This window comes from Hirundo rustica, chromosome 11 (genome assembly GCF_015227805.2).
Source record: "Hirundo rustica isolate bHirRus1 chromosome 11, bHirRus1.pri.v3, whole genome shotgun sequence".
In the NCBI taxonomy this organism is placed as follows: domain Eukaryota; kingdom Metazoa; phylum Chordata; class Aves; order Passeriformes; family Hirundinidae; genus Hirundo; species Hirundo rustica.
This window is the reverse complement of record NC_053460.1, coordinates 5,344,817-5,366,490: the sequence shown is the minus strand read 5'-3', so window position 1 is coordinate 5,366,490 and position 21,674 is coordinate 5,344,817. Positions and strand designations below refer to the sequence as shown.

The 21,674-nt window shown below is 41.2% G+C and overlaps 1 long non-coding RNA gene across 1 annotated transcript; it reads right to left on the bottom strand.

Annotated features, from left to right (window-relative positions):
- Window positions 1-8,824: 8,824 nt before the first annotated feature.
- On the bottom strand, window positions 8,825-12,369 carry LOC120757742 (uncharacterized). The gene is made up of 3 exons (XR_005702636.2): window positions 12,336-12,369; window positions 11,210-11,305; window positions 8,825-9,084 (listed from the first exon to the last, which is right to left on the bottom strand). It is a non-coding gene; the product is annotated as an uncharacterized LOC120757742 (long non-coding RNA).
- Window positions 12,370-21,674: the final 9,305 nt, after the last annotated feature.

Genomic DNA, 21,674 nt, shown 5'->3' with positions numbered 1-21,674 from the left:
TAGAATTATTTTTTTAAAAAATCTTTGATTTCTCCATGCAAGGCTTTGTAACTCCAGTTTCTCGAGGCAGTGCAGCTCTGCCAGCTTTCTGCAGGAAGAGTAAGTTCACAAACCTCTCACCCCCTCCAGGCTCTTTCATTCCTCCTGGCTGTCCGTCTGCAGCACCAGCGCCAGACCAGGCTCTGCTGGTTTGCAGAGTTAAGAGAGGCCCAGATTACCTTCATCTGCATTCAAAAACACGGAATCAGCTCCCTAATACAGCTGATTTAGGGCCAGATTCTGATGCCTTGCTTGACTTATGAGTAGCATCCTTAAGAAAAGCAAGACTTTCTGGAGGAGTGTTGATGCACAGGGCTGGCAGGATGATGATAAGTAACTCAGAGTAAGTTTTTAAAATACGTCACCAAATCAGCAGTGCACAGTTTAGAAAGCACATAATACACAGCGTTTGCTGTACTTATTCCTGCTCAGTTAGTTATTTTTTCTTCATTTTACGCAGGTATATAACAATACAGAGGGGGAAAGATATTTAATTGTCAGATATTCAATTGTTAATTGTCAATATATTTGGTGTTCTACAACAGTCAAGATTAGTAGTCCTTGACTACAGACCCCCAAACCACCTCAGATCTGTACTTCAGTACCTTGTATCTCTAATACAAAACGTGTAAGTGAAATGAGAAATTTGGTCCTGACATATTTTTAATCTCCATATTTGAACATCTATTTTGCTTTTATTATTGTCATAGTCACTGGAAATATAGACTTGAGAATTATTTCCTTCAAATCCTCTGATCTATCCAGTTCTTAAACAAATATGCCATAGCCATCTCAAATCCTCTTTCTTTCTAAATGTAATTTCTGGTAGAAAAAAATATTTTTTAAATGTTAATCAGTAAAGGAACACACAGCTCAAATCTCTTTTATTATTATTATTATTATTATTATTATTATTATTATTATTTTTAGCTAACCAGAACTAGACCAGCTTAAATTCATCAGTTCAGTGAGACCACTCCAGATTTACATCATAACCAATGGTGATCAGGGTTTGGTCTAAATGTCTCCATTATGACCAATCTCCATTAATTCCATATAAGAGAAAAGTACATCACAGAGGGAGGTAATTTACAATTTTTATAACCATTATAATTTGTAGTATACAACTAACCACATGGCCATTCTTTCAAAACATCAAGATAAATCACAAGAAACACAAAGACGTGTTTAATGTTTGATGACAAATGGATACTAACAAACACATACTGCAATAAATTCCCGTTAAAAAAACAGATTATGGGAAAATGCTTAACAAAGGTGATTAGGAGCACTTATTTTAAAATTCTTTTCCATTGTTCTCTTAAGTGCATGGACCACCAAGTTTCATTTAATCCTTTCTAATTCTGGGCAAGATAATTATGGCAAATAATGGTGAATGAATCACATGCCTGTACAGGAGTATCGCAGCCATTGTGGCACTTGGATGAATGCTGTGTCAGAGGATTAATGTGGTATAATACCTCATTTGCTTTTGCAGCCTGTTATTTTAATCTTGTGAGCTGCCTTTCATCAAGGTGGGGAAATACAGTAAGGTTACTGTTGGTCTCGGGCAGCCAGAGAGGAGGTCGTGTGACATCCAAGTCCTTCAGTCCTATAGGGGACTCTTGGCAGCTTCTAAAAGTCTTGTTTTGTGCATTAGTGGAAGGAGAGAGAGAATTTGCCTGTGCTAGGGGAAAGTTGGCAGGTGAAGGAACAGCACAAGAGATGCCATTGTGCCAACAAGTTACTTAGTTCTGAGTATTAGGCAACGTGCACCCAAGAATACATAGGATCCTAAAACTGCAGGAACAGCAAATCACTGACCTGTCACTCCCTGCAGATGGGGGAGCAGAGACCTGGCAATGGCACAGAGTGAGATGGACTGCAGTAGCCAAGCAGTCTGCAGAAGAGAGTGGGGTGTGGTCTTGTCTAAAGAGGAGCAGAACACCCTTTTTACTCCTTCCTCTTGCCTTGGTACGCTTTCCCCTCTATCTGGGCTGAAAGCTTTGCCATTGCACAGACTGATGTGTTCCTGACAGAGGCCACTCCTCAACTTTGTCATGGACCAGTCTGATCCTAATCAGTAGAGACTTCTCTCTTGCTGAATGGCAGGAGCATTTGGAAGCACTGCAATTGTCCATTTAGCCAGATTCCACCTAGGAATGTGTGCTCCGCAACCTCTGCAGAAAGAAAAGCAGCATGGGGGTGTGAAAACTGTTCAGAAGCAAACACCGCTTCCCCAAGCCACTGCCCAAGACATAAAAGGGACTCAGAATGCACTGCAGATCAGAAAAATTCCATTCAATTCTACCCATTATATATTCTAAAACAAGATGGCAGAGTGCCAAAATACCTAAACAAAGCAGGTTGTTGGGTTTGGGGTTTTGGCTTTTTTTTTTTTTTTTTTTTTTTCACACAATTTCTATCCCACTGAGAAGTAATAAGGCCTGGAGATCTTATAAAGAAACCTGTTCTTGAAAAATTTATGGCCCAGATTTATAGGTCCAAGAAATGAGGATGGTTCAGATTAATTTCCTATAAGCATCTACTTTCAAGAGCTCTTCTCCGAAGCAAACCTGAGCCAGATTATTTTTTTGTTGTTTCCCAGTTAACTGCCCTCTTACACTGGCTGAGTCCTATGACGGGGATGGAAGATGGCCATAACTACATGTTTAGGAATTCCAGCAGCTATGGAGAAGTCTCCAATTGCTTTGAATCACCGGAATATTTCCTTGGGCTTTGATTGCAGAGGAGAACCTTCAAGCACACCTGAAACCTCTGTTAAACCACTCCATGGCTGGCACACAGCACCTCACCTACTCCAGCTTCTTCTTGGGTCACCACTGTGGGGGTTCCAAATCCAAAAGCTCTGTCCAGTAGTGGATTCATAAGAATAGCTGAGGGGTTTGTTTTGGGTTTTTTTGTTTGGTGCTTACTCAATCTGGACAAAAGGTTTTGGATTACATTTCATGTAAAAGTTGCAGAAAATGCCCTTTCAGCTGAGACTGCTGAAATTAAATATTGACGTTTTAGCTTTTAAATTTTGATTGGACACAAGTAATTCAGGGAAGTCAACATGAATTAATTGGTGCAATGCTGGGCTGCCAAACTGGCATTATTTTTATTATTATTAGTTCTAAAAATGGATTTGACCACTCAGCAGGGGCCAGCTTTTGTTATAGAAGATAAGCCCATCCTCAGTCTTCTAATAATCACGAGTTGTCCACCTTCTGTGCTGTCCATTGCCCCAGATAAAGCAGGATTAGCAATGAGAATTTTAGCAATTAGAGAATCCAAGGCTTGTACAGTTCACTTCAGCAGGTCAAGTGATGCTTTTAACATCTGGTTGAAGATCTTCTGAAAGCCTCTGCATTACTTTGCACATGAGAACCAACAAATTCAGCCCAGAGAATCTGAAATGCAGAGTCCTCTGAAAATCTAGCATCAGAAGGGCAATGAAAGACTGACAGGAGAACACCTTGACTTTATCTTAGCTACCTGGGTTAGAGATTAACTAACCAGACATTTTATATGACCCTAAATCTTACCACAGTCCATAAAATGAATAAAAATACAGGAGCTGGGAAGAGAGAGTAAAGCATATGTTCACTCAAGTGGAGGGAAAAAGTTAAATAATGTAGCATTAAAAAGGAAGTGATTTAGGTATTGAAGGCGAATGTATACAGAGAAAGACTAAAAGCAAAGTATAACTTCTATACATGCAGGTGGATGGTATGAAAACAGTAAAGGTGACAGAAATTGGTTGAAAATATTTCAGCCCTCTGGACTCTCTGAACTATTTGGGGTTGTTTCCAGGCCATTTTTTCCCAGGGGGTAAAACACAGAGATCTCAGCAACAGTTGAAGCAAATAGAAGCCACATCAGACAAGCTGAAGTCATGCAATTTAATCCTGCATGTCCCCTACCTTGTGATATTAATTTCTGATTACACCATACTTAGGGAAAAACATGTGTTCACTGGCAGGCTACAGAGAAAGCAAAAGCTGGGGAAATCTTAAGTTAAGGCATTGTATAAATAGAAATTTGAATATCAGTTTCTACAGGGAGAAGAGTACTAAAATTTCATTTTCCACTATTATTACATGTTTATAATGTGCTTCACAGTGTAAATATCTTTAATTGACACAAATGGATTTTTTATTTTTTTTTAACCTATGGATCTTCCCTCTCATCCTGCTGTAAATCAAAAGCCATTTTGCTGATACCTATATTGTATCACAGTATAATTGGGATGAAAGGAAAACTACAGGGGATATTTTAACCCAGAGTGATTCTGGTTCAAGTGTAGTCTCATTTGAATAAGAGATGAAAAGCAAAGATCGTCTATGAGGCTGGACTGAGAGTTCGAGATAGAAACTCTACTCCTCATAATGCCACCAAACTATGGCACTCTAATTTGGGCAAATCATTTGGCATTACTCTATCTTGGTATCCCATGAAGCTGGCTTGATGTTTTCCTAACGCTAAGGAGTTTCGTAATGGGGAAAAAAATAAAGTTAGAGACTTTAAAAGCAACCAGGGAAATAGTTTTTCTAGTAAATGGTAATGGAGTTTTAAAAACAAGTTCAGAAGAGCGAGAATTTAATGCCACTTTCAGGGGGGGTTTATTGTATTAAAAAGTGTTGGGGATAAATGCAGAACAAGGATACCCGCTGGTTCAAATAAATAATCAATAGAAGGAAAGTTTTAGATTTGTTTTCAATTGAATTAGTTGCCTTGGATTCATATTCTGGCAATAGCATACCTACTCTGTTTTATTGTACATTTTAAAGCTATATAAGCATATCAAGGTAAAAAATTACCTCAGATTTCAAATTAAAACCTTGGTAAATTAACAAGAAATTGAACTTGCTCAGGGAAAGGGGAAAAAAAAAATAAAAGAGGGGGGTGGGTTTAATTCAGTCTCTGAAAAAGATAATAGTGAAAGGTCTGACTTTGCTTATGCCAAAGGCATTTTGCCATCTACCTCCACAGAGCCAGGACAACTGTGCTGGGTTTTGTCAAGCCTCAATCCCACAAACTGTGCGATGGAGAAGGCAATTTCTAAAGTCAGTGGGATTCCCCACCACTCTCAGGATCAGAAATGTTTTGGGCAACTGTGTATAGAACTTGTTTGAATTTTGGCCCAAGAGTTTTCTCAATCCCATTGACAGTCTCCATAAAAACCCTCTTGTGCAACTTCGCTATCTTTTCATCTTGGGATGCCAAAATATAAGAGTCTGAACATCTGTTTGAAAAACAGAATATGCCAATATTTAAATTAGCAATGGTTTCTTTTCCCTCCAAGACTATCAACTAATTATTTGAAATAGATTTACCCAAATATTGCACTTAGTTCCATATTACACATGCATAAATGAGAACAGAATTTGGCCCAATATGTTTATGCTAAGCACATTTTTGCAGCTATGAAAAGTAATCTGATTTCCATGGAATAGTTCATACATGGCAATTTGCCTTCCTGGGCCTCAGTTCATGTCAAGCCTTTTCACTCTGTTCATTTTATGAAGATTTAATTGAATCCTACTTAAATAGCATCAACTAGCACTTATTCATAAAGCCATCAAGCCTTTCATCACAAATTCATAGTTTTGTAATTCTTAAAAAAAAAAAAAAAAAAATTCATATACATTCAGTCATACTATCACTGGAAACACTTGAAACAAACTCTTCTATCCACAGTCCTCTGCCACAATTTTGAAACCTCATTTTGAATTCCCATTGGGAAGAGTCATACTTTGACCAAAGGTGACTTTATTTTTCACCATTCTCTTGCACAAAAATGTGACAGTGATGGTGAAGTTACTGCTGCATGGCCAAGTAAGGTTTGTCTTAGGGTGAGCTGACAGACAGAAATATAAAATAATGGGAGGCAGGAAAGGCAAAGCTGTTTGGGCAAACCCAAAGGAGCACACAAACCCCATACAGTCCCTAAAATGGATTAAACCAATTTCTAGAGAAGTTTTGTAGGACTGTCAGAAATTCCTGAGGAAGGTAAGATCTGACACCCAACAGGTGTAACTTATCAATACACAGAGACATTTGGGTAGCAAAAAAAAAAATCAAAACCAAAAAAAACCCCAACAAACCACCAAAGAAACAACTAGAAAATCAATTAAGAAAAAAGACACTCAAAAGCAGAGGGATGAAGTCTTTTCTTAGTCACCCTTCTGCAGCAGCCCAGGCATCCTGCTGGGAGGGAGGCAGCACTTCTTCCCCTCCAGCACCAGCACCATCTGCACCACCACTTCTTTTACCCCTGTTATTTTATCCCTCAGTTTATTACCTTTAGCACCTCAGCATCAACACTTCTGAAACTGTATTTTCTGAAAAAAACCCTGAGTACTTTGCCATTGGGTAAATTCTTCAATTTACTGCCCCCCCCCAACCCTTTTGACCCTGGTTGCTATTTGCCAGAACAAATTGGATCTTACATTATTGGTTCTTGTTCTTTACAGTCACAGAGTTGATACCATGCTGTTCATAACAGCTTTTCCAAAATAACTCAGACATGCCTCAGGTAATTAAGGAATTATATCCTCCCAGCCAAACAATACCATATTTCTTATTTCCATCATATAAATGATCCCACAAGGGACCAGGAAGCCTTTTTGTCTCATAAAAATAGCTTACACAGGTGCATACTTAAAGCATGATTTCTTGTTATTATTTGGCATGGTAAAAACATGGTGGATTTAACTTCTTTGCAGTGATGAAAACCATGTGGATTGTGGCAATGCCCACCAATATCTCTGACAGTGCAAACAGAGCAGGAAAATTTCCTTTATTCATCCAGAATTGGATGGAGATGATTTTCATTCCCTATGATCTTCAGTTAAATCGATTCTGGATTATACCTGCAAACAGAGATGTAGGAAGAGTCCTTAAAGTTTGAAAGGAAAATCATGATAGAGGTGAGGAGATACTTATTCCATATCTACCTCATTTCCCTGTCAGAATGCAATGGGAAATAAAAATAATTTCCCTTTTTGTTTCCTTACTTGTTTTTACATAAAAACAGAGAAAATATAAACCACCAGAAATTCTCAAAGCAACAGAGAGATAAAAGCAGGAAAGCAAAATCTTCTGTCCATGATGAAATAGACGAAAGATGGTTCTCAGACAATTCCTCTGTTGGATGTCCCCACCCTAAGGCTGACTCCAGCCCCTTTGGAGTTGTGGACATTTGGACAGCCCAGCCTGCCTGCCACTTTCCCTGCCTGTGTCCCTCAAGGGTTGCACCAATTCTCTTTCCAGTCCCCTCACCTTCCCCTCTCTGGCTCTGTGTATACTTGCAAGACGTTGCTATTGTTTTAACCTATTGGGAAATCCTCCCTTTTGTTCTCCACTTTTACTTTGCTTTTTTAGTTTTGCACCACCTTATCTGCATTGTTTCACACCTTTTCATTTAAAGAGGTTTTCTTCACTTCTGTTACTGTCCTCTAGAAGTTTAATGCAGAGCTTCTGAGCATGTGTTAAGTAGGTAACTCCTCTGTTATTACCTGTCTGCTCATAAGTGCCGTAACATTTCCAGGAAAGATGAACATTCAGGTCTTGGTCTCTCCTATCGTCAAACCTCCCTTCCAAAGGTACTGAGCAGACTCCTTCCAGCATTCAAATGTACAGTCTTTGTGCTCCTCACTATGAGCTTGTTCCCCCAAATATTCAGACTTAACACATGGAAAGTTTCTTGACTGATCCAACCTCAAAGGACACATCTATCTGAGACTTTGGAAATGAAACCACAGTGCAGAGGAAGGGCATTCCCCTCTCCTCACAAAGGGTTGGACTCTCTTTGCCCCGTGCTTTATTCACTGTCAATAAACACATTTTACAACAAGGGTTTTCATTCACTGGAAGGTCCCCTCAGCTTCCTCCTGAAGCCAGGTGTTTCCTGGCAATACCTATTGTCCCACTCCTCGTTCCCTCACACCAACTGGAGGGCTCTTGCTTGCTTCTTTTGTTCAGAGCATAATCTGCCTCCATGCACGCTTTTCTCACACTGGGAAAGTATCTCCCATCTGGCCAGAATCAACCTTCCTTTCCTTTCTCACCAGCCCTGCCAGATAACAACGGGCTCATCCTCCCACAACCAGAGCCCACGGCTGCGTTCTCCAAGCAGAGCAGGACTGGTGCCAGCTCAACATCATGAGCAGCAGCACGCTGTGAGACAAACAGGGACATTATTCCAAGTTTCAGCTTCCTCTTCCCTTTCATGGTACAGTATCTGCTTAGTTCATCAAGGCAGAGAGCAAAGTGCAGTCCAAAAACGTGTGCCAATATCCTTCCAGTGCACATTAAAACCGAGTCCCTCAGCTAGCTGCACTAAATAAATCCCATGCACTGCACAGAGCATTAACCACTTCACTGAACCAGGATGGACAGGCCACTGCACGCTCTGCTTCGTGGAGCTGCTCCACAGCTGGAGAAGACTTCCACGGGCAACAAAATGCCAGTGTTTGCCTCTGAACCAACGTGGTCCTTGCCTGGTGCTTTGGGGGACAGCCCTGTGCAGGTCAGAGTTAACCCCAGCGGGTGAGGGAGGTGCCAGGGCCAGCAGAGAAGGCACTGCACGTCCTAGAGGAGTCTCGGGGGCATTTCCTGCAGTGGCTGTGGTGCCTTGGGAAGGCTGACCTGGAACAGAGACTGGACAGAGCTCTAGAATAAAGTATATATTTATTGAAAGGCCTTTAGGCCTTTAGGCCCTGGCCAGGGCTACACCCAAGGTGGACTTAAAATGGTCACAAAAATGGTCCACTGGTCACGAGGTCTCACACTTTTGTAAGTTTTTGCCCATTTGCATATTGGGGTTTAATTGTCCAGTTACAGCTCCAGGTTGTGAGGTCCCATGCTTCTTGTTCCTCCCTTCATTCCACTATTGTTTGTGCTTTTGGGCCTGAAAACTTGTAACATTATCCTTGGTCTCCAGCAGGAAAAGGATTTGTTTTGTCTCCCTACTCTGTGGAGAGAGCTGAGTGACCCTGAATGTGAGGCTCGGAACTGCACCCCTGGGCAGCACAGAACCTGAAAAACATGAAAGATAAAACTTAAGGCATCAGCTGGAGGTGTGACCCTGCCATGGGCACCAGCAACCTATTATCCCTCTCCTTTCCCAGCATGGGACCAGGCAGAGGCTGTTGGCTGCACCAAGGGCAAACACCTCTGTGTCTAAACAAAAAATCCTCCCCAAGGCTTCTGGATTCACATGGAGGGTCAGGGATTCCCTGTGACGAACATCATCACTGAACAGCCAAGGGCACCAAGCACTTGGTCTGGCATACAGGGGAATGTCAGCCCTGGGTTTCTTCATAAAAAACAAAATGGGGTCGTAAGTCACCCATAATTGCACCTGATGATGTCAGACAGTCAAAAAAAAATAAAATTAAATGCTAGACCTTGGTTATGTCTTTATCATTCTGGTGCCTTCCTCAACTCCGGTTTTTCCCTTTTTTTTAGTATTTCTTTGGGGAAGATGAGGCTGCTTTGTTTTGTTCTGATTTGTTTTTTTGTTCCTGCCAATTGTGTGAAATGGAACATATTTGGGAGGAATGAATTAAATTTTACAAAAGCTCTTCTAATAATATATATTTAAAAAAATAAGCAAAGAATAACAAGTATTTGCCCAGTAGATGAACTGTAAATGTTATCAGGCAAAGTAAACATTCCAACTGTAATTGTTATTGTAGATGGATGAATTCATAAATATGGAAACACTAAAAAAATGGTGTAATACAGAAACAAAATGCAATGGACTGAGGAAAGAATGCAGCATGCAGCAGGCTGGGCAAAGGCAGTTGAGAAAGGTTACAGAGCTAACAAGAGCACTGAAAACCAGAGCTCTCTAAAGTGGCACCAGTGCTGTGGGAGCTGATGCAAGCATTCATCACCTATTCACCCCTCGGGATGTTGTTGACCCCAGATATGAACCCAGAGAAAGGGATTCCAATCCTCTCTGCCCAACTCCAAACAACACACCCTCATTAGGAGTTTAGGTTGCATTAAGGGGGCACTTTTGAAGTCCTCCTCTCAACTGTCCTCACCCACCATGCCTTGGCTGATGGCACAGGAGGTTGTGGAGCACACAAATCCCTTTGGAAAGCAGAGGAGGTGCTCCAGGGATACACATGGAGTGCCACAATCTCTGACAAATCCTTGGGCTCGAACTCGTGGCAATCCTGACTGAATCCCTCCCTAAGGAGCCCTGCAGTTGTGGGGCTCTCAGCACGGAGTGTTTTGCTCCCACTGCACCAAGGTGGCACAGACACAACCCAGGCTGGAGCTGCTCCACCAAGGCTTTTCCAGAGGCTTCTCCAGAGGACAATTCACCTCAACAGGGATGCTGTTTACTCTGTACTGCCCTGGGTTGGGTTTTTTCGCTCCCATTCTCTTTCACTGCTGGCTGTGTGATAAAATCATATTGACTGACTTAGGGGGTTTCATGTTACTGGTGTTTTTCTTAGAGCTCTGCCTTATGGGAGACCCCGCACTCCTGACACGCTGTACCAGATTCAAAGGTATTCTGGATTGTTTGACAGATATGACTGCATGTAAGGAGTGAAAGCACCAGCTGTCACCCTCCAAAGGCACACTGGGCAGATTCAGGGGAAGAAATGCAACCAAATTATTGCCTGGCCCAGGGAGCGAACACAGAAAGGGAATTCTGTGCGCACTGCACTCACAGCACACATCCCCAGCCTGCTGTCCCGTGGGCCAAGCTCAGGCAGCAGAGGAGTGGAGGTCAGGCAGCCTGGCCATGCCCTAGCACCTCTCCTGTCTCTGCTTTGGCAGCAAGTGGCATCATGCCAGTACACCTGCTGAGGATATCGAGACCCCAAAATCACATCTTTTCCCCTGTCCCAGCCCCAGTCACACCCAGTCTTGGACCTGCATGTTCTGTTTTCCCTCTGCTGATGTTTTGGCCTGCACACAGATAAACGGCCTGCTCATCCTGCAAAGCCAGGCTGGTTCCTTCCTTTCCAAGTGCTCCAGATCCCGAGTGGGGTGGTCAATGACAGCAGGCACTTCTCACAATTTTCAGTTGAGTTCCTCCATTGAAATCAAGCTGTACTTTAAGGAAAGGAGCATTATCTCCAGCCTGACTCCTTTAGAAAGCTGCCCTCCATTTTGCCAAACTTCCATCAGTACTTACACCGTTGGTTTCCTCCAGATGATGCATCGCAAGCACAAATATTAGCCCTCAGCTGATCTGATCTTCAATCATGAAAAGCCGTCTCAGAGCTAATGCCTGCACCCACGGTTCATTAGCAGGCAGGGGGGAAAAAAAAAGACCTTCTGAGAAATAGGAAGGCTGGTCCCTTGCTCATCTGAAAATTTATCTCTGAATATTCAGTACAACCTCAGTCATTAGTTTCCACAGTCACATACAGAGCAGATATATGTCAAATCAATATCAAGACAGATAACTTATCAGTGGGAACGGATACTGAGAAACAGCCTCTGTGTGATGGTATCATTTCATTAGGTTAGTTATCAACAACCAATGCCATATGTGACAATCTCATATAGCCCTGGAAAAAGCCTGAGAGATAATAGTGTGCTTTATAGCTTAATTCTCTGCACCAGTTAATTATATGGCACATTAAATCTACCTCAAAATAAACAAATATTGTAAGTACAGTTAGAAAAAAATGTATGTCACTCTCATCAACCAAAGTTTGACTGGAGGAGCTGGGTACATTTAGAAATCTAAATCAATATGTAGGTCTGAATATAGATATTCAGATGACCAGCAATCCTTACATTTAAAGACTTTTGTGCTGATCAGACAACATTAAATCAAAATATTACTTCCTTTGAGGAAAGACATCTTTCAATTTTTCTACCATTCAAACAATTGCTTCTGTATTGGACTACTTTGCATACTTACTACATATAAATGCTTGAAATACTGACAAATCCATACTTTAGAGTCATTTTTACCATTTTTGCCTAAGCCGTGCATGCAGTAAGATACAAGTGAATTAATTTCATCACTATGATGGATTATAAGTATGCAAATCTAATGGATCCCCCAGTGTTCCTTTGCTATCCTATTACTCCTGCTTAAAAAAGAATGCAAAACTTTCATTACATTGGCCCATCAGTCAAACATTGAGTCAGCTACTTCATCTTTCTCTGTCTCTCTCCCCATGGCTCTATTTATATCAAGGAGATGTTGGACAACCCTCCACAGAGCAGCAACCAAACCACAGTCCCCCTCCAGCAGCAAACACCTCCAAAATCAGATTCATGAAGACTCCTCAGGCACAACTCACTGTGATGCTTGCAGAATGGTCTGGATCATGATTCTCTCTGCATCCTGTGCTTCCCTCCTCCCAGAGTAAATAAACCCAGCTAATTAGGTTAAGGGATGAGTAATGTCACAGCTGCAGCAAATGACTCTCCGAGAGGAACTATGGAATAACTCAAGCATTTGAAGGAGTACAGAAGCAAGTGCTCTACAATAACCCACCATATATCAAAATAATAAAAAGAGACAGAATTTGGCAGCAGCGAGGACATGGCAGTATTGACATACATGGATATGTCCAACATAAATATTGCGAGATCTTTTATCAACAGTTTCTAAACACAACAGGAATGTGCACGGAGTGCAGCAGCTCAGCTCCAAACAGCACCACGCTACAGATGACCAGATTTTAGACCTAGATTGTGAGTGGGGTGGAGGAGAAAGGAGAAGGGGGGGGGAGAATGGTTTGCAGCTTAGTAGGTCACTTTCAAACTAGCAGCATTGGTGCCAAATGGAGCTTTCTAATTACTCTTATTTTCCTGCTGAAATTGCAAGAGAGGCACAAAAAGCTGCACAGTGCTGGGGTTATTCACATGTTTCTGGAAGCTGCAGCCCAGGCAATCCCTCCCTGGCACTGTGGCTGTTGTCTGTTGAGGGTATTAGGGTTTAGTAGCTCCAGGCTGATCTGATGAAAAGCAGTGACAGATATTCACTCTATAGAATTGCAGTGGGGAAAACAAGCTTTTTGCTCTCCAAACAGTATACTTTAGAAGTAACAAGAAGATATTGTTTTTTCATATTTAAGCTCCTTAAAGTTGTTGATTCATAAATACTGTGATATCCACACCATTCCTCAAAGCAACAGCATTTGAAAAGATTTTTCAAAATGAAAAAACTGTTTTAGCTTTTTCCCTTTCTGAAAACACAAGCCTGAATGTGTGAAAAGTCTCAGCCTGCACAAAGTTAGTTACTCTCCAGACCACCTATCTAGTGCCACATGGGAAAAAAAAAAAATCTGATTTAGCAATTCTACACATTGCTCTCCAACTGGGCATCTCCAAACATTTGTCCCGTTTTCTCCAAGACACACTGACAGAGTCCTGGCTGAGTAAAACATATTTCCATTTTCTGTTGCTTTTGTGGTTACCATCAGATTTCTGGGAGTGGTTCCTTGCATCCTACTGAGCAGAAATGAGGGAGGCACCCCCTTTAGTCCAGGCTGCTCTAGGTGTACCTCAGCCCCCAGAAAGGCAAGGCAGAATCCCCTGCCTGTGTCTGACCAGACAGCTGCTCTACACCCACCACCAAAATGATTCAAAGGGCTCCTGCCACGGATATCAAATTTCTACCAAACACATCCTTCAAAATTAATTAGCACTTCCTGTCCTAACCCACTGCAGATATCACACTTGGTCTCTCAAAGTGAGCTGGAATTAAAATACTCCAAAGGGCCCCAAAATGCTCACAAAGACCCAGAATTTAATTGCTCATATTTTCATGAGTCTAAATAAATAGTGGGTAGGATTAGGGCATAACAAGCAAATACAAATTAAATACCTAGCTTTGTATACTTTAGGCTGATGTTGCCTCCTAATTAAAAAAAAAAAAAAAAAAAAAAAAGAAAGAAACAACAAGAAAGGAAGTACAAGAAATCTTATGAATCCTTGTATGAGTCAGCTGCAATAAGAAAGGGCATGAACATCCACAGTCAGAGCCCTGGAGACATTGAGGTGGTGCTTCTCATGTTCCTTCGCACTGGCTACAAAGGAACAGTCAACCACTAGCCTCAGGGCTGGGCCATCATAACATGAGGTGATCTACCTAAGCATGCAATCGGTGAAAGAATTTTGGGAGATGTTGCCCTTGTTCTTCAATTCTGGGAAATTCCAGGAACATCTTTCCTCCTCCACCTCACTCCTCTGCATTACCAATACACCACCTAGGCTGAGAATTCTCCACTGGGAAAAAAAAAAAAAAAATCAGCAGTGTGATGAAGAGCAAAAGGGTGACGGTTCAATACATCACCCAACACAAGAAGCGGGGAGGGAAGTCTGAAGAAACAGATTTTTTTTGTAGTGCACTATAAGCAATAATTTTGGGTGCATTAAATATTTGTTTCCTGCAAATTGTGTTGTTCACCCTTCTTGGGGTTGAAGGGGATATTTTCATGTTTTTCAAAATTTTACACATTCTGCCTGGGAGGTTTGTTCTACCAAAGTGGTTAGAGCCTCTTCTGGCTTGTACATCCAAAGAGGTTTAAATATCTGTAAAAAATACTATTACCTCAGAATCCTTTTATCCATACATTCAACCCTACCAGAGTACAAGGTATTCTACTTTAATTCCATTAGGAGACCCACCAGGAAGATACTGGAAACATCCCAGGGACTGGTTGTTTAAAGGTGAATCAAAGCTCGCTGGCACTGAGCTGGAGATGAAGGTCATTCAGGCAGCCTGAGCGTCAGTGGCTGCCCACACTGGGCTTCTCCATGGCTGTTTTTAGGGATGTGGACACTTCTTTGTAACTGGGGTGATTATCACAATCCTACCCCTGATCCCTTCATACTTTGTTCCATGTGTTTTACACATCCACTCATTGATTTCCCTTACTGGTTTTGGCGTCATGGTTTGCTCTTCCGAGCTGCTAAGCAGGACTTTGACCTTTCACTCACTTATCCAGGCTCACTGCATGGGTCCATTTAAGGTGTGCGCATCAGGCCTCCAAATTACAACACATTTTGAAGAAATGTCAAGAGAAAAAATATCTGCGGTTTTAATTTCAAAAATAAGCATAACCTCACACAGATGAAACCCAACAGAATAGTTCTCACTGTAAAACTGATACTGCGCTACTTTAACTGGGCCGTAGAAAATGTATAACATTTTTTAGACAGGAATTCTGTTAATTTTGCAAGTTGAGATGCTTCATTTGCATCAAAAACAATAAGTTGGCAAGAAAGCTTGCAAAGCGCGCCAGATCTAAAGGTGTTACCATGACGGTAAGAAGAATTGGTTTAAGAAACCATTTATTTGATGAAATTGGAGGATCCCCAACTTCATAAATCAATTCCCAAATTGCAGGAAAAAATATTACCTTTTAAATGCCCCTAATTGTTATTCATTATTCTAGGCCCTCTAAACCTCACCAGAGTGGTTTATTGATGATGTAGTCTTCAAAGAACATTATTCAGGCAATGGAAAGGGAAAAAAAAGAAGAAGAAAAAAAAAGAGTACTGCACCAGCATAATGAATTGCATTGGACAACATTGAGAAGTTTTAGTTTGTTTGCTTTAAGCTAATTTAACAAAAAGGTGGGGGTTTTTTCCCTCTTATTCTTTCTTGAAGTCAGTTTAAAAAGAAATAAATTTATTTAACAAGAAAAAGGCAGAAATGAAATTCATATGAAATTACAGTGTTCGAATTTGTAGGTTAACTCTTAAAATACCAAATCCTTCAATAACAGGCAGGGTTCATTTTCTGGATGGTTCCTGAATGCAGGTCTTTTGTTCTTGGGGTATTTGTCTAAGGACTCAGAAGCTGAGGTACCACCCCGGGTCCACAGACACCACAGTCAGCTTTGGCCACAACATTGCCAGGTTTTCACATGGTGGCTTTAAATCACAGGTTTTTTTGGACTGCAGAATTTCTCCTAAGTCAGGGGAAGTTCAATGTGCACATTAGACCTGATTTAGTGAAGGACTTCAGTGTGCCTAATGTTAAGCATGCAAATCGTCCTATTCATTCCACTGGGACTAATTCACTGGGTAAAATATTGGCTCCAATAAAAGCATAATTCCCACTCAGGGTGTTTCTTTTGAGGCAATTCCTTCACAGGACAAAAGCAGATGGAGTTGCTACACAGACACTGTTGAGAAACTACAGCAGGGAAAAAAAAATCATCCTATGGAAGAAGGAATAAAATCACATTGGGGGGAAGTTAAAAAGAATAGTATGAAGAGAATGAGAGGCATCCAGTGACAGAGAGAAGATACCAGGAAATAGAAAAACATGGTCCCGCACAGGGCTTGAGCAAACCAGCTGGAAGAAGTGCATTTGTCTGTCCTGGGCAGCAGTTACACACCCATTGCAACAGCAACTGTCCTTACAAAGGCACTGAAAAATTCAAATCTAAGCTGATTAGAAAAAAAAAAAAAAAAAAGAAACTGAGGGAAAAGAACTCTGACCTTTCCCATAGTGCAAATTGATAGGAATTTTACACAGAGTTTAAAAGGATTTCTGAGTGATTCAGCAGGGATACCTAGGAAAACAATTTAGCAGAGGATATTATCTGTAAATAAAACAAAGAAATAAAAGAAAGTAGGTCCTTGCTCTGTTTCTGTTTACAAACCCTTCCTTGGTTTTCCTGAAAATGCTAATAAAGCAATAGATTGGGATTCTTCTGGGTGAAGTATATCATTAATTAGTTATCAAGTAGGCTCTAACTACAGGCTTGGTCATCTTTAAATTATAGCAACACTTTTGTTCCTAATATTGGAACAAAGAGTGAAACACAGTTTCAAGAATCATCTGTATCTCAGACAGGTCTCAGTAAAATACAGGCTTTGTGCTCATAGACGCACAGGTTACAACCTAAATAATTATACCTATGCAGAGAAAAATATCACTGAATAGTGATGGAAGTGATTTTAGGGCAACTCATTCACGGACTAACACAATATTGGAGTACCCAAACCTAAGATAAAACGACCCCAAGGGCTGAGAGCCAAGGCCAGGATTCCTCAACATGAAATCTCTCCCAGCTTCTGAGCAGTTCCACCCTCAGTTGCAATGCATGTTATACCCAGACTGTTTACATTTTCATATCCTAGCTGAAAATTCTCCTGATAGTTTCAGAAGATCTGTTATATCAGACCTGAACTGATTCAGAATATGCAAGGGAAATTAAAAAAAAAAAAAAAAAAAGAGAGAGAGAGAAATAGCAAAAGAAACTTCAACACTTTCTCAGTCTTTTAGAAATAAAAATAATAATTTTTTAAAAATCCCACCAAAAAAAAAAAAAAAAAAAAAAAAAAAAAAAAAAAAAAAAAAAAAAAACCACCACCACAAACATAAGGGAAAAAAAGGAAAAAAAATCAGGAGGGGAAAAAAAAACCAAACCAACCAAAAAAAACCACCAACAAACAACCACCAAAAAACATAACCAACCAACCAAACAAAAACCCACCAGAAAGAAAACAGTGTTTTCTTTCACTTCTACTACAGAATTTACCCTGAGACTGGGCAGATTTCAGACAAGTTGGCACACAACAAGAGAAGGTGAGGGGGGCACTGCTCCATTAATTTTCTCGCTCCTTCCCTCTGCAGCAATCTAAACAGAACTAATTCTGATGTTCCAGTGTGTGTTGTCTGCCTCGAAGTGAGAACAAAACAAAAGCAGCATTAAACTGAACTATGTGGTCATCCACACACCATACTGGTTTGGATGACTCTCTGTCTGTGTGGCTTTTTGTATTAGAGCTGGTATCAATGGCCTCCTTGTTGTCCGTTGAGCCCCCATGGGGTTACATGAGTACTATCTCAATTCAATAGCTTTTCTCTCAAGCATTGTCTTTTAATATAGGTTTATAGTCCTCAAGGATATATGCTGCATTACAATTAGTCATAATGTCCAGCAGCTACTGAGGCTTATTTGCAACACAGAGTTTATTGCCCTTTGTGAGGCTGACAAAGGGATACTTGTTGAGAGCTGTACACAAAAGGCAAATACAATGTATGAATTTCTCAGCAATATAAAAGACAAATATAAAAGCCGGTCAGTAAATAGCTCTAACAGAGCAAGTAGCATCTCTTCTTTCACCTCCTCTGGGCCCAGCTCCTGGCTTTCTCAAATCGATGCATCTCACCTAATTTTAAAGCAACGTCTCGCAGAGACAGGAAATAGTGACTCTGCATTGTGTGCTCAGCACTGCTTTCCACTATATTGTCACTGAAAAGAGATGAAGTGGCAAGAATTATGTTTTACACCCTGTGCTAGAGGCCTCTGTCATTTCTCAAGTTCAGCAACACACTGCAAGCCCTCTCGCCGAGGTTCATTGAAGTCTGGCTGGCAGAGCAAAGGAACAGAGACTTCAGTGTGACAAAATGAAGTTAATTGTGTGGTGAAGGCTTTCCCCACCTCTTCTGTTTCAGATGCAAAAGGCATGGTTCAGACCACACTTCCAGTTTGCCAAAAAGAATTTGCACAGAGGGGCTGTCAGCAAAGAAAACCCAAATTGTGCTCCATAGCTCTACCCTCTAAGAGCTCCTCAATAGTTACAGGAAAACAGACACTGGCAAAAAGTGGTCACCTCTACACTAAAAGTGAAAAAAAAAGAACAGAAACTCACTGCTGGGAGACAGTGCAATGTCATCTCTGGGTGGTTATTCATCAGGGGATCCTCCTCAGCCAGAGGATTTTAGAATTAGCAGTTGCAAACTCTAAACACTATGATCCTTTGCACATCCTCATGTGTGTCCAAGTACAAAATATCCCTGTCACTTATCATGAAGTCAAAAGACACATAAACAAAAAAACCAATGCTTATGTTTATTTCTTTCTCTCCAGTTCCTCAGCACTTTGGAGAATTCCTTGGACAGGAATCTGAGCTCATTAGCTGATGAGGATTTTTTTCTGCTGTCTCATGGCTTCTTTTCAGAGAGAGTTTTTCAGCTCTACTTGCCAGCTTTCTCTGGCCTACTCTGCGTCCTGCCATTAGGTTGCGTTTTTCTCTTAGGAAATTATTTATTCCTTCCTCAGAGCTCTGTCTGTGTTTCTTCTTCCTCCATGACTTCTTTTTCAACAAATGTTTCATCCTCTTGCTTCTGTCCAAGAAATTACCAAAGACCTTATTTCCCTCTCCTGGTTTTATGGGGGAAAATCTGTTCTCCTGACTCCCTGTTCAGAACAAAGGCATTAAAATGAGTGACTCTCCATGGTCATTATACTGCAGAACATGACAGACCTTGTGAGAAAATGATGGATTCACTACCTGCAGCAATCCAGGACGCTCCCATTTTTTATACCAGCAACTTCATAACTTCAACCAGAATTCATAAATTGTACTTAAGACCTCCATATCGAGACAGGCCACAAGAGCCCTCATGGAATTGTCACATCTCTAAGGTGTTAAATCCGTCTCTCAGTCACTAGGTAGCTGTGTGGGTACTAATACGGAAAACCTGCAGCAGCTTTGCAGAATCAAACGAGAGTAACGAGTGTTTTTGGACTCCACATGAATGTTTGCCAATGCACCTTTGAGCAGGAGCTTAATATCACAGCTAATTTTGTACCCCTGGCAGATGTATGTGTTCAATGGCTCTTCATGCTAAAATAAAATATTTCCCTGGTGAAAACGCTTATTTTCCAATGAATTCCAACAGATAAATAACAGAGACACATCAGTTCAGGATAAAACCGTTCCCTTGTGTGTTCCAAGAAACACAACTTTTATTTGATCCTAACCTTTGAGGGCTGAAAACATTCTCTTAGCACTTAAATAGCAACATCATCTATTAGCTTTTCAGCCCAGAAAAGCTTTCACAGGGAATTGTAAATCACTGCTCCCTACAAGCCATGTGCTATAGGAGCTTTAGTCTGAAAACTCCTGACAAATTGCTTGCTTCTTAGATATTCATTGCGTAGATCTAGATCAGATGCAGAAAATTCACTTTTTTTCCCACATGCCAACCTTCTGTATTTTAAATTCATCATGAAGAAAAAAAGAGAATAGCACGTTAGGAATGTCTCTTCTCGAGCATGTGAGTTTAGGTACGAGTTTCTGTTCTGTATTTTCTCTGGCAGATATTAGCAGTGTAAACACTTGCATTTAAGCCTCCTTCTAGTCAAAGCTTTTGTCTTTACTTTAAAAGTTGTATGTGTGCATTAATAATAAAGCTGAAGACATAAATAAAGATATGCAAATAACAAAAGAATATGTAAATAATAATAAAGATTTCATTCCCTACAACCAAATATGCCACTAAAATTTAATTGGATATAATAAATATTCATCAGGACATTTAAATCAGGAGGAAAAGAGGTGTAAAATATACATAAGCATTTCTTAATAAATGTGCACACACTTCAGTGGCGTGCCTTTGGGTGAGCTGCAGCTGGTGCTCTAAAAGGTGCAGGTATGTATAGATATATGGGTGATACTGCCTGAGCTCAGCCCCCCGTCCCAGGGGCTGCCCGGCCCAGCACCCACAGCCACACAGCCAGGATTAAACACTCCACAGCCTCACTGAGGGCCGGAGAATTCATTTTTTGCTGGTCTTTTTTCAGCCTGCCAGACCCCGTCCCTGCACACGCCCTTCAGGGAAGGGCGAAACACAACTCGCCTCCCCCGTGGCTCCTCACGCCCACGATAACGGGAGGTGAGAGGGGTCAGGCTGTCCCCTGGGAGATGAAATAATCCCTTGTAAGTACGTTACTCATTACAGAGAATCAAAGATACACATGCAAAGAGCCTCAAAAAGCATTACAGGGTCAGTTCTCACGACTGACCAACATTGGAAACTTCTTGCTCGGCTTCTCCTTTCCTCCCTGTATAAACACACATCTCTGTGTGCTGGTGTGCACAGTCATCAGTCTCCACAGGATTTTCATGCTCTGTGTATCCCTTTCTTTTGGACATGTTCCTTTGCAGACAGACTGGTTACAAAGGCACTTCTCACAGTACATCACTACACTTAACACAGTAACCAGCAGAGGTGGGGGAGAAGAAAACAGATATTTGGAGGGGGAGTAGACTGAAACTAAAATTCAGTCATGGGAAAACCAAGCTAAGCCTAGCAAACACACATGGTCAGGATATTACAGAATGCATTTTTGCTTTCTGCTGTTCGCATAAACGCTCCTATATGCCGCCATAAATTTACAGCAAACAAAATCTTCCTTTTACAGCAGTTAAAGGCAGAATGATAATACTCCCATCATTTTATCCCTACACTAGCCCATTCCTCAGATAGTGCAAAGCTCTGTAGCATGACTTGCTTCAGTGAAGTGAGACTAATTCATCCCCCTCCCCCTGAATCCTTTCTTCTTTGCAGTGAAGTTGTTTCACTCCGCTAAGCAAAGTAAAAGTTTCCACCACCCAATGCACAGGATTATCTGCTGTCCATGAACTATCATTTAGGTGACAATCACAGCACAGGTCTCGGGAGCAGGAAATACACCCCACAAACTGAGCAGGAGTTCAGTATTCCCTGGCTTATCCCTGATGCCACTCACTGCCACACACAATAAAAGTGAGGTTGGCCCTGTTCTCCAGCTGTTTCCACATCTTCTCTAGCAGTGCTGGGTTCCTGATTGCTGTTCCCAACTCCTTTTATATTACCTCCCTGGATTAAGTCCTGAGCTACT